At 48.2% G+C, this 20,990-nt stretch overlaps 1 protein-coding gene across 1 annotated transcript in view; it reads left to right on the plus strand.

Moving 5' to 3' along the window:
• Window positions 1-1,636: 1,636 nt before the first annotated feature.
• Window positions 1,637-20,990, plus strand: part of LOC121537106 (ras-associated and pleckstrin homology domains-containing protein 1-like) — a 217,519-nt gene continuing 198,165 nt past the window's right edge. Inside the window, 1 exon segment of the mRNA XM_041844881.2 lies at window positions 1,637-1,801. The gene's annotated coding sequence lies outside the window, so the exon portion shown is untranslated.

Here is a 20,990-nt window from a genome sequence, read left to right on the forward strand (position 1 = left end):
CATCGTTGTCGGTGATCAGGCCTACCACTGTTGTGTCGTCGGCAAACTTAATGATGGTGTTGGAGTCGTGCCTGGCCATGCAGTCATGGGTGAACAGAGAGTACAGGAGGGGACTGAGCACGCACCCCTGAGGGGCCCCGTGTTGAGGATCAGTGTGGCAGATGTGTTGTTACCTACCCTTACCACCTGGGGGCGGCCCGTCAGGAAGTCCAGGATCCAGTTGCAGAGGGAGGTGTTTAGTCCCAGGATCCTTAGCTTAGTGATGAGCTTAGAGGGCACTATGGTGTTGAATGCTGAGCTGTAGTCAATGAATAGCATTCTCACGTAGGTGTTCCTCTTGTCCAGGTGGGAAAGGGCAGTGTGGAGTGCGATAGAGATTGCATCATCTGTGGATCTGTTGGGGGCGGTATGCAAATTGGAGTGGGTCTAGGGTTTCTGGGATTATGCTGTTGATGTGAGCCATGACCAGTCTTTCAAAGCACTTCATGGCTACAGACGTCAGTGCCACGGGTCGGTAGTCATTTAGGCAGGTTATCTTAGAGTTCTTGGGCACGGGGACTATGGTGGTCTGCTTGAAACATGTTGGTATTACAGACTCGGTCAGGGACATGTTGAAAATGTCAGTGAAGACACTTGCCAGTTGGTCAGCACATGCTCGGAGTACACGCCCTGGTAATCCGTCTGGCCCAGCGGCCTTGTGAATGTTGACTTGCTTAAAAGTCTTACTCACATCGGCTACGGAGAGCGTGATCACATAGTCGTCCGGAACAGCTGGTGCTCTCATGCATGCTTCAGTGTTGCTTGCCTCGAGCGAGCATAGAAGTGGTTTAGCTCGTCTGGTAGGCTTGTGTCACTGGGCAGCTCGCGGCTGTGCTTCCCTTTGTAGTCTGTAATAGTTTTCAAGCCCTGCCACATCCGACGAGCGTCAGAGCCAGTGTAGTATGATTCAATCTTAGACCTGTATTGACTCTTTGCCTGTTTGATGGTTCGTCGGAGGTCATAGCGGGATTTCTTATAAGCTTCCGGGTTAGAGTCCCGTTCCTTGAAAGCGGCAGCTCTACCCTTTAGCTCAGTGCGGATGTTGCCTGTAATCCATGGCTAATGGATAATCCATGGCTAATCCATGGCTATACTCACCAGTCCCAAGATAGATCTATACTCACCAGTCCCAAGATAGATCTATACTCACCAGTCCCAAGATAGATCTATACTCACCAGTCCCAAGATAGATCTATACTCACCAGTCCCAAGATAGATCTATACTCACCAGTCTCACATTACAAGCCTTTGAAGAGGAACCACCACTCGACTATATTTCTTTAGTGGTAATATTATCAAGCATATTATGAGTATTTCCCTATTCCCTGACATAGAAACTGCTGAGTGAGACCTGTATGTACAGTATAGGCATATTCAGGTAAGAAACCCCTGTGTGAAAACATTGTCTTTAAATCACTGTTATTTGTATGATTGACTGTCTGAAATAAATAGCGTTTGTTTTAGCTCGGTTGGTTGATTGGTCGAGACTGATTGCAGCACTGAGGGATTGCAGGTTTGGTCTCGGCTGGACAGGAAACGGGAATGCGCATCCCATCTGCGGCGCGCTCCCGGCTGATTTTCACAGAATGGAGCTGGAAAGAATAAGTGTGTCAGAGTTGTTACGAAGCTAAGGAGTCGGCGACGGCGGTGAAAACCCTTACATTCTGAAGACCGACCAACTGAAATCACAATATTGCCTTTTCCGATCAATTGTAGCAGTTTTCCCGTTGGATACAGAGGAAAACATTCTGGATTTGTGACAGTAAGTAGCCGCTTGCTTTCTGTCTCTCCTGAAACCCACCTTGATTTTTGACCTATATTTAACGCGCTGCATTTGCAAAACGTTGTTAGAATAATGTTACATTGGAATCAGGGGACGCTCATCTGTTGAAAGGCGATGCAATGTTGAATTTTTGCCTATTATATCGGATTACTTATTAGCCTACTCGCTGATTATGGAGCCACATCAGGCTACCATGATTAGCCTACATTTCTACAGCGGTGGAATCGAGAGACATTTGGAAACACAAAAATGGCCAAGGCAGATTTATCCTGTGTTTAAATGCAAGAAAAAACAACACGATTATCGCTAGGCCGAAAATGCACCAGGCTACAACGTTCATGCATTTCAACGAAGGCAGCATATTAGAATTGAATTGCATCTGGAGCTGGCAACGATGTGTTCAGGCTAAATGGGTGTGTTGTGGTAGCCGTGTACAAGGCTAGTGTATTTGTGCCCTGTTCATGGAATATGCAGTGTATGCCAACCGAGGGACAAGCACAGAGAAAAGTCGTGGATGGTTCCCGGCCTGTAAACACTATTGCCGGGGAGAATAATGCCACATATCATTTAGTAAGGTAACCCTAATTGGGGCAATATGTACCATTCATCTAAATTCTTAATTAAGCCTACACAAATTATAAAGGCGTGGCGAGTCATTGATATGGGCGTGTTCTCTTGCCAGCGTTTCATCTGTGCTTTTTTGACACCCTATAATTTCAAAATTGTCTCATCACAGCACTGTTGGTTCATGTTAGAAGCCACAGCGACTCGGCCTATTCTAGGGCTGGGCGATATGGCCTAAAAATCAGATCTCGATTTTTTTTTCAAACTTATGGGCGATTCACGATATATATTTACATGTTTTTAAATGTTTTCTCTAAATAATCTTTGTACAATTTAAAGGTCAAATAACTGCTCTGAGTAGACTGTTACCCCGTTTCATGTGTGCACAATCCATAGGTAAGGATGTACAGTGCATGTAAGTATGCCCCCAATGCAATTATGCAGTCTAATACATCCACAATGGGAATTCAATTCTTTATTCTGTTTATTGTCAAACTAATTAATTATTGTATTTAATTTTAAATGATGTAACATGCCAACCTTGTTTAGCATTAGCTAGTCCGAATATGGCATGATTCCACAATTTGTATCCGTTTGCATCACTTTCAGTTAGGGACTTTTATTTTGAAGGCGAACCGTAAATTCAACACATGGAGGACAACAGCCGCCGGTGACCATAGCAACGGAGTAAACACATTTTAGATGTGAAAAGTGAATCTCTATTAACACCATAAGTATGCATAAAAAGTATTTACAGTCAACAGAAATGATGAACCCAAAAAGAGATGAGAAACAATGTATGTCCTGATGTGTCACCACGCATTCTACGTAATCGAGCATGGTGGAACGTAAATACGCCTCAACCAATGAAAACGTGTGGTGTGACACCGCCCACAGCCGACCATGCCCCGTTCCGTGGCGAGGGGTAATAATAATAATATGCCATTTAGCAGACGCTTTTATCCAAAGCGACTTACAGTCATGCGTGCATACATTTTTAATTTTTGGGTATGGGTGGTCCCGGGGATCGAACCCACTACCTTGGCGTTACAAGCGCCGTGCCCTACCAGCTGAGCTACAGAGGACCACTTGCAACAGGCTTGCAACAGGCTAAATTATCGGTGTCACACTGCCTCTCAGTTGCACCGCTCTGCTCTGGATTACCTACAACAGTAGATTTAGGAGATCTCTTTGATAACCTGTGTTATTCATATTCCCAAATGAACACATGCTAGTTGTAATCTGATCGGTGCTAGAGCAGGCTAATGCCTAATCCAACAAATTACAGTTTATTGGCTGAACGGGTTAATTTCCTCAACATTCAACTCTGTGTAGATTTAGCAGCATCCTACACCCTAGTTCAGTGGTCACCAACCTTTTCTGAGTCAAAATGCAAGCAGAGGTATACCACTCGGATTGTTTTAAAACATGACTTTAAAAAACATAAGCCAATGCAACGTTAACCAATTAGAAACAGTTCTGTAGCAATGAGGTTTGTGCAGTAGGCTATAGGCCCAGTACATTATCACTGCATATTGGCTGTGCTTGAATTGCCCTGACAATGTTGTTCTTAGACCATTTTGAAATTATATTTCACAAATTGCTATATGATCAAACTGGTAATATATCATTTGTTGAATTACTTGTGAGGCACAACTAAATGAGCATCATTTTTATTTATTTTATTTTTTACTGGACTGATGGCCTGTATCTGATGGTCAGTCTGAGGGGAGGGAACAGCGGTGAGGCTGACTGATGACCTGTATCTGATGGTCAGTCTGAGGGGAGGGAGAGAGCAGCGGTGAGGCTGACTGATGACCTGTATCTGATGGTCAGTCTGAGGGGAGGGAGGGAGCAGTGGTGAGGCTGACTGATGACCTGTATCTGATGGTCAGTCTGAGGGGAGGGAGAGAGCAGTGGTGAGGCTGACTGATGACCTGTATCTGATGGTCAGTCTGAGGGGGAGGAGAGAGCAGTGGTGAGGCTGACTGATGACCTGTATCTGATGGTCAGTCTGAGGGGGGAGAGAGCAGCGGTGAGGCTGACTGATGACCTGTATCTGATGGTCAGTCTGAGGGGAGGGAGAGAGCAGCGGTGAGGCTGACTGATGACCTGTATCTGATGGTCAGTCTGAGGGGAGGGAGAGAGCAGCGGTGAGGCTGACTGATGGCCTGTATCTGATGGTCAGTCTGAGGGGAGGGAGCAGTGGTGAGGCTGACTGATGACCTGCATCTGATGGTCAGTCTGAGGGGAGGGAGAGAGCAGTGGTGAGGCTGACTGATGGCCTGCATCTGATGGTCAGTCTGAGGGGAGGGAGGGAGCAGCGGTGAGGCTGACTGATGGCCTGTATCTGATGGTCAGTCTGAGGGGAGGGAGGGAGCAGTGGTGAGGCTGACTGATGACCTGCATCTGATGGTCAGTCTGAGGGGAGGGAGAGAGCAGTGGTGAGGCTGACTGATGACCTGTATCTGATGGTCAGTCTGAGGGGAGGGAGCAGTGGTGAGGCTGACTGATGGCCTGATGGTCAGTCTGAGGGGAGGGAGCAGTGGTGAGGCTGACTGATGACCTGTATCTGATGGTCAGTCTGAGGGGAGGGAGCAGTGGTGAGGCTGACTGATGACCTGTATCTGATGGTCAGTCTGAGGGGAGGGAGGGAGCAGTGGTGAGGCTGACTGATGACCTGTATCTGATGGTCAGTCTGAGGGGAGGGAGCAGTGGTGAGGCTGACTGATGACCTGCATCTGATGGTCAGTCTGAGGGGAGGGAGAGAGCAGCGGTGAGGCTGACTGATGACCTGTATCTGATGGTCAGTCTGAGGGGAGGGAGAGAGCAGTGGTGAGGCTGACTGATGACCTGCATCTGATGGTCAGTCTGAGGGGAGGGAGGGAGCAGTGGTGAGGCTGACTGATGACCTGTATCTGATGGTCAGTCTGAGGGGAGGGAGCAGTGGTGAGGCTGACTGATGACCTGCATCTGATGGTCAGTCTGAGGGGAGGGAGGGAGCAGTGGTGAGGCTGACTGATGACCTGTATCTGATGGTCAGTCTGAGGGGAGGGAGGGAGCAGCGGTGAGGCTGACTGATGACCTGTATCTGATGGTCAGTCTGAGGGGAGGGAGGGAGCAGTGGTGAGGCTGACTGATGACCTGTATCTGATGGTCAGTCTGAGGGGAGGGAGCAGTGGTGAGGCTGACTGATGGCCTGCATCTGATGGTCAGTCTGAGGGGGAGGGAGAGAGCAGTGGTGAGGCTGACTGATGGCCTGCATCTGATGGTCAGTCTGAGGGGAGGGAGGGGAGCAGTGGTGAGGCTGACTGATGACCTGTATCTGATAGTCAGTCTGAGGGGAGGGAGAGAGCAGTGGTGAGGCTGACTGATGGCCTGTATCTGATGGTCAGTCTGAGGGAGGGAGAGAGCAGCGGTGAGGCTGACTGATGACCTGCATCTGATGGTCAGTCTGAGGGAGGGAGAGAGCAGTGGTGAGGCTGACTGATGACCTGTATCTGATAGTCAGTCTGAGGGGAGGGAGAGAGCAGTGGTGAGGCTGACTGATGACCTGTATCTGATGGTCAGTCTGAGGGGAGGGAGGGAGCAGTGGGGAGGCTGACTGATGACCTGTATCTGATGGTCAGTCTGAGGGGAGGGAGAGAGCAGTGGTGAGGCTGACTGATGACCTGTATCTGATGGTCAGTCTGAGGGGAGGGAGAGAGCAGTGGTGAGGCTGACTGATGGCCTGATGGTCAGTCTGAGGGGAGGGAGAGAGCAGTGGTGAGGCTGACTGATGACCTGTATCTGATGGTCAGTCTGAGGGGGAGGGAGAGAGCAGCGGTGAGGCTGACTGATGACCTGTATCTGATGGTCAGTCTGAGGGGAGGGAGGGAGCAGTGGTGAGGCTGACTGATGACCTGTATCTGATGGTCAGTCTGAGGGGAGGGAGGGAGCAGCGGTGAGGCTGACTGATGACCTGCATCTGATGGTCAGTCTGAGGGGAGGGAGGGAGCAGCGGTGAGGCTGACTGATGACCTGCATCTGATGGTCAGTCTGAGGGGAGGGAGCAGCGGTGAGGCTGACTGATGGCCTGCATCTGATGGTCAGTCTGAGGGGGAGGGAGCAGCGGTGAGGCTGACTGATGACCTGTATCTGATGGTCAGTCTGAGGGGAGGGAGGGAGCAGCGGTGAGGCTGACTGATGACCTGCATCTGATGGTCAGTCTGAGGGGGAGGGAGCAGCGGTGAGGCTGACTGATGACCTGTATCTGATGGTCAGTCTGAGGGGGAGGGAACAGCGGTGAGGCTGACTGATGACCTGTATCTGATGGTCAGTCTGAGGAGGAGCAGCGGTGAGGCTGACTGATGGCCTGCATCTGATGGTCAGTCTGAGGGGAGGGAGGGAGCAGTGGGGAGGCTGACTGATGACCTGCATCTGATGGTCAGTCTGAGGGGAGGGAGCAGCGGTGAGGCTGACTGATGGCCTGCATCTGATGGTCAGTCTGAGGGGAGGGAGGGAGCAGTGGGGAGGCTGACTGATGACCTGTATCTGATGGTCAGTCTGAGGGGAGGGAGAGAGCAGTGGTGAGGCTGACTGATGGCCTGTATCTGATGGTCAGTCTGAGGGGAGGGAGGGAGCAGTGGTGAGGCTGACTGATGACCTGTATCTGATGGTCAGTCTGAGGGGAGGGAGAGAGCAGTGGTGAGGCTGACTGATGGCCTGATGGTCAGTCTGAGGGGAGGGAGAGAGCAGTGGTGAGGCTGACTGATGACCTGATGGTCAGTCTGAGGGGAGGGAGAGAGCAGTGGTGAGGCTGACTGATGACCTGTATCTGATGGTCAGTCTGAGGGGAGGGAGGGAGCAGCGGTGAGGCTGACTGATGACCTGTATCTGATGGTCAGTCTGAGGGGAGGGAGGGAGCAGTGGTGAGGGCTGACTGATGACCTGCATCTGATGGTCAGTCTGAGGGGAGAGAGGGAGCAGTGGTGAGGCTGACTGATGACCTGTATCTGATGGTCAGTCTGAGGGGAGGGAGAGAGCAGTGGTGAGGCTGACTGATGACCTGTATCTGATGGTCAGTCTGAGGGGGAGGGAGGGAGCAGCGGGTGAGGCTGACTGATGACCTGTATCTGATGGTCAGTCTGAGGGGAGGGAGAGAGCAGTGGTGAGGCTGACTGATGACCTGTATCTGATGGTCAGTCTGAGGGGGAGGGAGGGAGCAGCGGTGAGGCTGACTGATGACCTGTATCTGATGGTCAGTCTGAGGGGAGGGAGAGAGCAGTGGTGAGGCTGACTGATGGCCTGCATCTGATAGTCAGTCTGAGGGAGGGGAGAGCAGTGGTGAGGCTGACTGATGACCTGTCTGATGGTCAGTCTGAGGGGAGGGAGCAGCGGTGAGGCTGACTGATGACCTGTATCTGATGGTCAGTCTGAGGGGAGGGAACAGCGGTGAGGCTGACTGATGGCCTGCATCTGATGGTCAGTCTGGGGGAGGGAGGGAACAGTGGTGAGGCTGACTGATGACCTGTATCTGATGGTCAGTCTGAGGGGAGGGAGAGAGCAGTGGTGAGGCTGACTGATGACCTGCATCTGATAGTCAGTCTGAGGGGAGGGAGAGAGCAGCGGTGAGGCTGACTGATGACCTGTATCTGATGGTCAGTCTGAGGGGAGGGAACAGCGGTGAGGCTGACTGATGGCCTGCATCTGATGGTCAGTCTGGGGGAGGGAGGGAACAGCGGTGAGGCTGACTGATGGCCTGCATCTGATGGTCAGTCTGGGGGAGGGAGGGAACAGTGGTGAGGCTGACTGATGACCTGTATCTGATGGTCAGTCTGAGGGGAGGGAGAGAGCAGTGGTGAGGCTGACTGATGACCTGTATCTGATGGTCAGTCTGAGGGGGAGGGAGAGAGCAGTGGTGAGGCTGACTGATGACCTGTATCTGATGGTCAGTCTGAGGGGGAGGGAGGGAGCAGTGGTGAGGCTGACTGATGACCTGTATCTGATGGTCAGTCTGAGGGGAGGGAGGGAGCAGTGGTGAGGCTGACTGATGACCTGTATCTGATAGTCAGTCTGAGGGGAGGGAGAGAGCAGTGGTGAGGCTGACTGATGACCTGCATCTGATAGTCAGTCTGAGGGGAGGGAGAGAGCAGTGGTGAGGCTGACTGATGACCTGCATCTGATGGTCAGTCTGAGGGGAGGGAGAGAGCAGTGGTGAGGCTGACTGATGACCTGCATCTGATAGTCAGTCTGAGGGGAGGGAGAGAGCAGCGGTGAGGCTGACTGATGACCTGTATCTGATGGTCAGTCTGAGGGGAGGGAGAGAGCAGTGGTGAGGCTGACTGATGACCTGTATCTGATGGTCAGTCTGAGGGGAGGGAGAGAGCAGTGGTGAGGCTGACTGATGACCTGTATCTGATGGTCAGTCTGAGGGGAGGGAGAGAGCAGTGGTGAGGCTGACTGATGACCTGCATCTGATGGTCAGTCTGAGGGGAGAGAGGGAGCAGCGGTGAGGCTGACTGATGGCCTGATGGTCAGTCTGAGGGGAGGGAGCAGTGGTGAGGCTGACTGATGACCTGTATCTGATGGTCAGTCTGAGGGGAGGGAGGGAGCAGTGGTGAGGCTGACTGATGACCTGTATCTGATGGTCAGTCTGAGGGGAGGGAGCAGTGGTGAGGCTGACTGATGACCTGTATCTGATGGTCAGTCTGAGGGGAGGGAGAGAGCAGCGGTGAGGCTGACTGATGACCTGTATCTGATGGTCAGTCTGAGGGAGGGAGGGAGCAGCGGTGAGGCTGACTGATGACCTGTATCTGATGGTCAGTCTGAGGGGAGGGAGAGAGCAGTGGTGAGGCTGACTGATGACCTGTATCTGATGGTCAGTCTGAGGGGAGGGAGAGAGCAGTGGTGAGGCTGACTGATGACCTGTATCTGATGGTCAGTCTGAGGGGAGGGAGGGAGCAGTGGTGAGGCTGACTGATGACCTGCATCTGATGGTCAGTCTGAGGGGAGGGAACAGCGGTGAGGCTGACTGATGACCTGTATCTGATGGTCAGTCTGAGGGGAGGGAGCAGTGGTGAGGCTGACTGATGACCTGTATCTGATGGTCAGTCTGAGGGGAGGGAGAGAGCAGTGGTGAGGCTGACTGATGACCTGCATCTGATGGTCAGTCTGAGGGGAGCGAACAACGGTGAGGCTGACTGATGGCCTGTATCTGATGGTCAGTCTGAGGGGAGGGAGAGAGCAGCGGTGAGGCTGACTGATGGCCTGTATCTGATGGTCAGTCTGAGGGGAGGGAGAGAGCAGCGGTGAGGCTGACTGATGGCCTGTATCTGATGGTCAGTCTGAGGGGAGGGAGAGAGCAGTGGTGAGGCTGACTGATGACCTGTATCTGATGGTCAGTCTGAGGGGAGGGAGAGAGCAGCGGTGAGGCTGACTGATGACCTGCATCTGATGGTCAGTCTGAGGGGAGCGAACAACGGTGAGGCTGCCTCTCACCTGACTCACCGTCCCTCTGCTCTCCCTCCCTCTGCTGAGAAAAGGGGACAGTCTTCCAGCTGATGGTGAAACTCAAGTCACACTGCATTATTTCTGCCTCATGTTGTTACTCCTATGACCAGAGAAAGGGAAATAATCCTAGATATGAAAAAAGACACCATCTCAAATAATAACAACCCAAGCTTATCAGAACACGTTGCTATACTCATTCATTACAGCTGCAGTGCTGGTTGTAGTGTGAGTGGAAGTAGGGAGAACGTGTATTTTATGGCTTATAAAGGTGTTGAACAAAGTGTTGACAGCTGGACAACAACTTAAACATTAAGTTACTGATAAAAACAGCAGCTCTTTGCTGTATTCGTTGAGTCTCTCTCTAGTTAAACGTTTTGAAATCTCACAGTATCAACTTTGCTGTGTGCTCGAGGCTTCTTTTAACTGAGCTATCTGATTGGCCAGCGGTAGGCCTATAGGTGCACTTGATTTAAGCTCTCTGGGCCTGCCGGGTAGGTGGAGTTCTACCTTTTAGACACATGAAATGGTTCAGAATGGGAACACTTTGGCTTCCTGGCGCCAGGGCTGCTGAATCAAATGCACCTACCACCAACAGGGCTGCTGAATCAAATGCACCTACCACCAACAGGGCTGCTGAATCTAGTGCACCTACCACCAACAGGGCTGCTGAATCAAATGCACCTACCACCAACAGGGCTGCTGAATCTAGTGCACCTACCACCAACAGGGCTGCTGAATCAAATGCACCTACCACCAACAGGGCTGCTGAATCTAGTGCACCTACCACCAACAGGGCTGCTGAATCAAATGCACCTACCACCAACAGGGCTGCTGAATCTAGTGCACCTACCACCAACAGGGCTGCTGAATCTAGTGCACCTACCGCCAACAGGGCTGCTGAATCAAATGCACCTACCACCAACAGGGCTGCTGAATCTAGTGCACCTACCACCAACAGGGCTGCTGAATCTAGTGCACCTACCACCAACAGGGCTGCTGAATCAAATGCACCTACCGCCAACAGGGCTGCTGAATCAAATGCACCTACCACCAACAGGGCTGCTGAATCAAATGCACCTACCACCAACAGCACCAAACAAATAGGAACACAAGGCTTTATCGTTGGGATATTTACAGAAATGTTTGGTGATTGACTAGGAATGCCTTGGAGATGGACCAGTCGATCGACCGGTTGGTGACCACTTCCCTAGTTAATCCCTGAATCCACCTTTTTCCAACCGTTTACAGTAGGCCATAGTGTCGACCCATACCATGACCATCTACCTGCATGGTTTGGGCCTGCTGTATTTTAGTTCGCGTTGGATGCAGTGATGAACCTCTGCAGTGTCGCAGTCAGCCAGTGTAGACATAAAGCTTTGTATCAGAGAGGTTTATACAGTGAGGGAAAAAAAGTATTTGATCCCCTGCTGATTTTGTACGTTTGCCCACTGACAAAGACATGATCAGTCTATAATTTTAATCGTAGGTTTATTTGAACAGTGAGAGACAGAATAACAACAAAAAAATGCATGTTATGAATTGATTTGCATTTTAATGAGGGACATAAGTATTTGACCTCTCTGCAAAACATGACTTAGTACTTGGTGGCAAAACCCTTGTTGGCAATCACAGAGGTCAGACGTTTCTTGTAGTTGGCCACCAGGTTTGCACACATCTCAGGAGGGATTTTGTCCCACTCCTCTTTGCAGATCTTCTCCAAGTCATTAAGGTTTCAAGGCTGACGTTTGGCAACTCGAACCTTCAGCTCCCTCCACAGATTTTATATGGGATTAAGGTCTGGAGACTGGCTAGGCCACTCCAGGACCTTAATGTGCTTCTTCTTGAGCCACTCCTTTGTTGTCTTGGCCGTGTGTTTTGGCTCATTGTCATGCAGGAAAACCCATCCATGACCCGTTTTCAATGCCCTGGCTGAGGGAAGGAGGTTCTCACCCAAGATTTGACGGTCCATCGTCCCTTTGATGCGGAGAAGTTGTCCTGTCCCCTTAGCAGAAAAACACCTCCAAAGCATAATGTTTCCACATTTTTTACATTTACATTTTAGTCATTTAGCAGACGCTCTTATCCAGAGCGACTTACAGTTAGTGAGTGCATACATTATTATTTTTTGTAAAAAAAAAATCATACTGGCCCCCCGTGGGAATTGAACCCACAACCCTGGCGCTGCAAACGCCATGCTCTACCAACTGAGCTACATCCCATGTTTGACGGTGGGGATGGTGTTCTTGGGGTCATAGGCAGCATTCCTCCTCCTCCAAACACGGCGAGTTGAGTTGATGCCAAAGAGCTCGATTTTGGTCTCATCTGACCACAACACTTTCACCCAGTTCTCCTCTGAATCATTCAGATGTTCATTGGCAAACTTCAGACGGCCCTGTATATGTGCTTTCTTGAGCAGGGGGGACCTTGTGGGCGCTGCAGGATTTCAGTCCTTCACGGCGTAGTGTGTTACCAATTGTTTTCTTGGTGACTATGGTCCCAGCTGCCTTGAGATCATTGACAAGATCCTCCCATGTAGTTCTGGGCTGATTCCTCACCATTCTCATGATCATTGCAACTCCACGAGGTGAGATCTTGCATGGAGCCCCAGGCCGAGGGAGATTGACAGTTATTTTGTGTTTCTTCCATTTGCGAATAATCGCACTAACATTTGTCACCTTCTCACCAAGCTGCTTGGCGATGGTCTTGTAGCCCATTCCAGCCTTGTGTAGGTCTACAATCTTGTCCATGACATCCTTGGTGAGCTCTTTGGTCTTGGCCATGGTGGAGAGTTTGGAATCTGATTGATTGATTGCTTCTGTGGACAGGTGTCTTTTATACAGGTAACAAACTGAGATTAGGAGCACTCCCTTTAAGAGTGTGCTCCTAATCTCAGATCATTACCTGTATAAAAGACACCTGGGAGCCAGAAATCTTTCTGATTGAGAGGGGGTCAAATACTCATTTCCCTCATTAAAATGCAAATCAATATATAACATGTGTTTTTCTGGATTATTTTGTTGTTATTCTGTCTCTCACTGTTCAAATAGACCTACCATTACAATTATAGACTGATCATTTCTTTGTCAGTGGGGAAATGTACAAAATTAGCAGGGGATCAAATACTTTTTCCCCCACTGTACATCTATTTATTAGGTAGGACCATAAAGCTCTGAGCATCTTGACACAGAGGCTTTTGAGGCAGAGGGGATAAATCTTACAGCCTCTTGTCATCAGTGAGGAATCTGAAGTTCTATGGCATCCTTCCATCCACATCTGAAACACAAGGGCCCGGTTTCCCAAAAGCATCTTTTAAACATTGCTTCTAACGATGAGTTTAGCCTTAAGATGCTTTTGGGAGAACGGGCCCTCGACTCTGCAGTGGTACTTCGGTAGGGCTCAGGTGAGGGAATCTATAGGCATCTCTCTATCTATAGGCTGCCTTCCAAATGGTACCCTATTCCTTTTATAGTGCACTACTTTTGTCCAGAGCCCATGGGGAATAGGGTGCCATTTGGGACATGCATACTGTAGGTCTGAATTGGTGTGTTGTGTACATTAAAGTTGATATCTCTCAGCCCTGAAACGTCCCTTTAGAGGAAGTGTGGCTGTGCTGCCTGCTGGCTGGGGTTACTGCCAGGACAGGCCTGTGGATGGATGGAAAATATTGTTTTCCCTTCAGGAAATTCCTCCTTCTCCTGGGCTAGACAAAGTAGGGAGCCAAGTCCTGAGCTGATACACTTGTGATGATTCTCCGCTCAGTAATCTCTCATGGGCAGACATATAATCTGTCAGGACTAAATGGGATGCGTGTAGAACATACACTGCTCAAAAATATAAAGGGAACACTTAAACAACACAATGTAAGTCAATCACACTTCTGTGAAATCAAACTGTCCACTTAGGAAGCAACACTGATTGACAATACATTTCACATGCTGTTGTGCAAATGGAATAGACAACAGGTGGAAATTATAGGCAATTAGCAAGACACCCCCAATAAAGGAATGGTTCTGCAGGTGGTGACCACAGACCACTTCTCAGTTCCTATGCTTCCTGGCTGATGTTTTGGTCACTTTTGAATGCTGGCGGTGCTTTCACTCTAGTGGTAGCATGAGACGGAGTCTACAACCCACACAAGTGGCTCAGGTAGTGCAGCTTGTCCAGGATGGCACATCAATGCGAGCTGTGGCAAGAAGGTTTGCTGTGTCTGTCAGGGTAGTGTCCAGAGCATGGAGGCGCTACCAGGAGACAGGCCAGTACATCAGGAGACGTGGAGGAGGCCGTAGGAGGGCAACAACCCAGCAGCAGGACCGCTACCTCTGCCTTTGTGCAAGGAGGAGCAGGAGGAGCACTGCCAGAGCCCTGCAAAATGACCTCCAGCAGGCCACAAATGTGCATGTGTCTGCTCAAACGGTCAGAAACAGACTCCATGAGGGTGGTATGAGGGCCCGACGTCCACAGGTGGGGATTGTGCTTACAGCCCAACACCGTGCAGGACGTTTGGCATTTGCCAGAGAACACCAAGATTGGCAAATTCGCCACTGGCGCCCTGTGCTCTTCACATATGAAAGCAGGTTCACACTGAGCACATGTGACAGACGTGACAGAGTCTGGAGACGCCGTGAAGAACGTTCTGCTGCCTGCAACATCCTCCAGCATGACCGGGTTGGCGGTGGGTCAGTCATGGTGTGGGGTGGCATTTCTTTGGGGGGCCGCACAGCCCTCCATGTGCTCGCCAGAGGTAGCCTGACTGTCATTAGGTGAGATCCTCAGACCCCTTGTGAGACCATATGCTGGTGCGGTTGGCCCTGGGTTCCTCCTAATGCAAGACAATGCTAGACCTCATGTGGCTGGAGTGTGTCAGCAGTTCCTGCAAGAGGAAGGCATTGATGTTATGGACTGGCCCGCCCGTTCCCCAGACCTGAATCCAATTGAGCACATCTGGGACATCATGTCTCGCTCCATCCACCAACGCCACGTTGCACCACAGACTGTCCAGGAGTTGGCGGATGCTTTAGTCCAGGTCTGGGAGGAGATCCCTCAGGAGACCATCCGCCACCTCATCAGGAGCATGCCCAGGCGTTGTAGGGAGGTCATACAGGCACGTGGAGGCCACACACACTACTGAGCCTCATTTTGACTTGTTTTAAGGACATTACATCAAAGTTGGATCAGCCTGTAGTGTGGTTTTCCACTTTAATTTTGAGTGTGACTCCAAATCCAGACCTCCATGGGTTGATACATTTGATTTCCATTGATAATTTTTGTGTGATTCTGTTGTCAGCACATTCAACTATGTAAAGAAAAAAGTATTTAATAAGATTATTTCATTCATTCAGATCTAGGATGTGTTGTTTAAGTGTTCCCTTTATTTTTTTGAGCAGTGTATATAATCTGTCAGGACTGAATGAGATGCGTGTGATAACGAGCTGCATTAGTTCCGGTCTTTGGGTTTTCTTCACTGGCACATGGCAATTTCGGAGATATGATGAACACCTTCCCAATCTCAACACATTAAATTGACTGTTACTGCAGAACAAACCGTGTGATCACTGTGATGACCCACGTCTGGTATAAATCCCAATACATATCAAATTTTATTTGTCACATGCGCCGACCACATCCAAATGAAACGTTACTTGGAGATTATTCCATGTGATAGGGGCCTGGTAGGAAAAGGCAGATTTACCCAACTCTGTGGATACACGTGGAGTCTCCAGCATAAACCAACCCTGTGATCTAGTGCTGTAATCTGAGTTTCTATATTTGAACAATGATGAGGCTATATACAGGGGGTACCGGTACCAAGTCAATGTGCTGGGGTACAGGTTAGTCAAGGTAATTTGTACATGTAGGTAGGGGTAAAGTGACTATGCATAGATAATAAACAGCGAGTAGCAGCAGTGTAAAAACAAAGGGGGGGTCACTGTAAATAGTCCGGGTGGCCATTTGATGAATTGTTCAGCAGTCTTTTGGCTTGGGGGTAGAAGCTGTTAATGAGCCTTTTGGACCTAGACTTGTCGCTCCGGTACCGCTTGCCGTGCGGTAGCAGAGAGAACAGTCTATGACTAGGGTGGCTGGAGTCTTTGACAATTTGTTGGGCCTTCCTCTGACACCGCCTGGTATATACAGTGCATTATGAAAGTATTCAGACCCCTTGACTTTTTCCACATTTTGTTGCATTACAGCCTTATTCTAAAATGGATTAAATTGTGGTTTTTACTCATCAATCTACACAAAGTACTCCATAATGACAAAGTAAAAACAGGTTTTTAGAAATGTTAGCAAAAAAAAGTAAATATTACATTTACATAAGTATTCAGACCCTTTACTCAGTACTTTGTTGAAGCACCTTTGGCAGCGATTACAGCCTCGAGTCTTCTTGGGTATGACGCTACAAGCTTGGCACACCTGTATTTGGGGAGTTTCTCCCATTCTTCTCTGCAGATCCTCTCAAGCTCTGTCAGGTCTTCTCAATCCGCTTCATTTGACAACTTCCGTATTGAGTCAGTCACTGGGACTGTCTGCTGTAGTGTTTGCTTGTAAGCAGGAATCGGGGATAGAATTATTGTCAGATTTGCCAAATGGAGGGTGAGGGAGAGCTTTGTACTCGTCTCTGTGTGTGGAGTAAAGGTGGTCTAGAGGTTTTTTCCCTCTGGTTGCACATTTAACATGCTGGTAGAAATGAGGTCAAACAGATTTAAGTTTCCCTGCATTAAAGTCCCCGGCCTGATCTTGGTATGTCAATGAACCTTCCTTGGTACGTTGACGCTGAAGCGGTTAACTATTTGATTTGAAGTCTGTTTGGTCTTTAAGATGCAGGGTATTTGAGTACATGTTTCTATAAGAAGAACGAGATGGTGAATCTCTCATCAGTTTCCTCTAAGGCTGTTTTCATCTGGCAACCAATCACAATTCCAGATGCCAGGTGGCAGTTTTTAGTGGATCCTCATAAATAGCCCTCTCCTCTCGCTCAGTTCTCTCTATATTTGTCTCCCTCTCTCTGTGTCTCTGTCCCCCTATCAACTATCTCTTCTCCATGAAAACACATGTCTTGAAATGAACATGTGGTTATTATAGGCTAGAGTTCTTAAGATCTCTGCTGCCAACCATGATTGTAGTGTTTGTCTGGTTGAACCTAACTTGAGAGCAGGGTTGTAGTGTACGCCCCAAACGGCACCATATTCCCTATGTAGTGCACTACTTTTGACCAGGGCCCATAGTGAATAGGGTGCCATTTGGGATGCAGTCGTAGTCTCTGTAAAGGCGTCCGCATGCTTCCCAGACGAAACATTTCGGGAAGAGTTTGTGCATATATAATGACGACATTTTGTGACGGTTTTGTTCGTTTTGGACTTCGGTAAGGGTTTTTGTTCGGGGGCACATTATTATTTTTTTTTCTTGAGGCAAGCCGAAGTCGTTAGCTAAAGTCTACACCCGTTCGTCGTTGATTGGTCAATAGTAGGGATTCTTCAGTAAAGTCTTTGTCATTCAACGCAAGATGACTCGCTTTCATGCACATTTATTCATTGAGAAATACTGCACCAAACATCTTAGTTCGATGTAAAATTGCACGACTAAGATCTCCTCGGCGAAAACGTCCAAATTAATGACAGATTTCTTGAGTTATCTTAGATTCATTCTGACTATTTTGAGAAAGTCTATACTGGCTACGGTGTCTCAAAATGGACAAAGAGTACTATTTTTCTATTTTTCAAGCTAAGGTCTTTTAAGGGAATATGCGAGCAGACTCGTCGTTCGCCTAGCTGAACTGAAGCATGCTGACGTCTTAAGAGGCTCTAGTGTTAGAAATTGCCAGTGAGTCCCTCTCTGCTCTGCTCTTCTGACGTTGATCTGTTCCTGTGTTTGTGACTGTTAGGTGTGTGTGTGTGTGTGACTCATCTGTGTAGGTTAGGAGATGAAAAGTGCAAACGCCCTCTCATCTAGTGTTGTTTTGAGAAACACTGGCAGCTGCCTGCCACCCACACCAGTGGAGTAGCCCTAGTCAGCCAGCATGTGTGTGTGGTCTGGTATATTTTAGGATGTCATGAGACTTAGCAGTCATGCACATAGGGCTGTGACAGTCATGGAGTTTTGGATGGTCACCGTAATAACCGATCGAATAGCAAAATAAAGTTTTTAAAATGTATTTATTTTCGGACATCTTCTGTGCTCCTGACTACATGTGCTGCCATATAAATAGAACACGCGTCCCCATTCAAGTCAAGGACGGCATAACGGGTGGACTGGTGGTCATTGCGAGTTTACCCATAGGAGCAAAGCAGGAAGTAAAATATGTGCTGTGATATGATTCAACTCAACTGACATTCCAAAAAAATCCATTCCATTGAATGAGCCACATCAGTTAACATAATTTGAATGAACATTCTACATTACCATGGAAATTATTGCATCACAATACCAGGAAGCCATTGCGAAACCCATGAGTTTACCAGTCAAATTGCCAGGGTTAGTGGTTCCAAGCCTGTTCTATTCATTCTGTTTGTGTGCTGCTGCTTCATTGTGGTGATTCAGTCAGCTGTTCGTTCGACAAAAATAAATAAAATAATTAATATATACACTACCTTTCAAAAGTTTGGGGTCACTTAGAAATGTCCTTGTTTTCAAAAGAAAAGCTTTTTTTTTTTGTCCATTTAAAATAACATCAAATTGATCAGAAATACAGTGTAGACATTGTTAATGTTATAAATGGCTGTTGTAGCTGGAAACGGCAGATTTTTTATGGAATATCTACATAGGCGTACAGAGGCCCATTATCAGCAACCATCAGTCCTGTGTTCCAATGGCACGTTGTGTTTGCTAATCCAAGTTTATCATTTTAAAAGGCTAATTGATCATTAGAAAACCCTTTTGCAATTATGTTAGCACAGCTGAAAACTGTTGTGCTGATTTTAAGATGCAATAAAACTGGCCTTCTTGAGACTAGTTGAGTATCTGGAGCATCAGCAATTGTGGGTTCAATTACAGGCTCAAAATGAACAGAAACAAATAACTTTCTTCTGAAACTCGTCAGTCTATTCTTGTTCTGAGAAATGAAGGCTATTCCATGCAAGAAATTGCCAAGAAACTGAAGATCTCGTACAACGCTGTGTACTACTCCCTTCACAGAACAGCGCAAACTGGCTCTAACCTGAATAGATAGAGGAGTGGGAGGCCCCGGTGCACAACTGAGCAAGAGGACAAATACATTAGTGTCTAGTTTGAGAAATCGACGCCTCACAGGTCCTCAACTGGCAGCTTCATTAAATAGTACCCGCAAAACACCAGTCTCAGCGTCAACAGTGAAGAGGCGACTCCGGGATGCTGACCTTCTAGGCAGAGTTGCAAAGAAAAAGCCATATCTCAGACTGGCCAATAAAAATAAAAGATTAAGATGGGCAGTCTGAGATATGGCTTTTTCTTTGCAACTCTACCTAGAAGATCAGCATCCCGGAGTCGGCTCTTCACTGTTGACGTTGAGACTGGTGTTTTTATTGCCTAGCAAGCCAGTAGGGCTGACCCCATTTTAGTTGACTGGTCGATTGTTTGGTCAATAGGCTGTTGGTCGAGGTAGAAAAACAAACAAATAAATAATAATACAATTTGTGGGACTGTGAAAAGACCCCTGGTGGCATGTCTGGTGGGGAAAGTGTGTGTGTCAGAGCTGTGTGTAAGTTGACTATGCAAACAATTTGGGATTTTCAACACATTAATGTTTCTTATAAAAAGAAGTGAAGCAGTCAGTCTCTCCTCAACTCTTAGCCAAGAGAGACTGGCATGCATAGTATTAATATCAGCCCTCCGATTACAATGAAGAGCAAGCCGTGCCGCTCTGTTCTGGGCCAGCTGCAGCTTAACTAGGTCTTTCTTTGCAGCACTGGACCACATGACTGGACAATAACCAAGATTAGACATAACTAGAGCCTGCAGAACTTGCTTTGTGGAGTGTGGTGTCAATAAAGCAGAGCATCTCCTTATTATGGACAGACCTATCCCCATGAATCTATATGTTTTGACTATGATAGTTAACAATCTAAGGTACCGGCAAGTAATTTAGTCTCCTCAACTTGTTCAACAGCCACAGGGAGGGTGTGTGAGAGGAAGGGTGAGTTACAGGTAGGGTGAGTGAGAGGGAGGGTGAGTGAGAGGGAGGGTGAGTGAGAGGGAGGGTGAGTGAGAGGGAGGGTGAGTGAGAGGGAGGGTGAGTGAGAGGGAGGGTGAGTGAGAGGGAGGGTGAGTTACAGGGAGGGTGAGTTACAGGGAGGGTGAGTGTGTGACTGGACAATAATCAAGATAAGATCAAACTAAAGCCTGCAGGACTTGCTTTGTGGAGTGTGGTGTCAAGAAAGCAGAGCATCTCTTTATTATGGACAGACCTCTCCCCATCTTTACAACCATTGAATCTATATGTTTTGACAGTTTAAAATCTAAGGTAACACCAAGTAATTCAGTCTCCTCAACTTGTTCAACAGCCACACCATTCAGTACCAGATTCAGCGGAGGTCTAGAGCTTAGGGAATGATTTGTACGAAGTACAATGCTCTTAGTTTTAGAGATGTTCAGGACCGGTTTATTACTGGCCACCCATTCCAAAACTGACTGCAACTCCTCATTAAGAGTTTCAGTGACTTCATTAGCTGTGGTTTTTGACACGTACAGTGCATTCGGAAAGTATTCAGACCCTTGACTTTTTCAAAATTTTACAATGTTACAGCCTTATTCTAAAATGGATTAAATTGTTTTTTTTTTTCCCTCATCAATCTACACACTACCCCATAATGACAATGCAAAAACAGGTTTTTAGAAATTTTGGCAAATGTATTACAAATATTTAAACAGAAGTATCACATTTACATAAGTATTCAGACCCTTTACTCAGTCATTTGTTGAAGCAGCGATTACAGCCTTGAGTCTTCTTGGGTATGACGCTACAAGCTTGGCACACCTGTATTTGGGGAGTTTCTCCCATTCTTCTCAGCAGATCCTCTCAAGCTCTGTCAGGTTGGATGGGGAGTGTCGCTGCAGAGCTATTTTCAGGTCTCTCCAGAGATGTTTGATCGGGCTCTGGCTGGGCCACTCAAGGACATTCAGCGATTTGTCCCGAAGCCACTCC

This window comes from Coregonus clupeaformis, chromosome 23, assembly GCF_020615455.1.
Source record: "Coregonus clupeaformis isolate EN_2021a chromosome 23, ASM2061545v1, whole genome shotgun sequence".
NCBI lineage: Eukaryota > Metazoa > Chordata > Actinopteri > Salmoniformes > Salmonidae > Coregonus > Coregonus clupeaformis.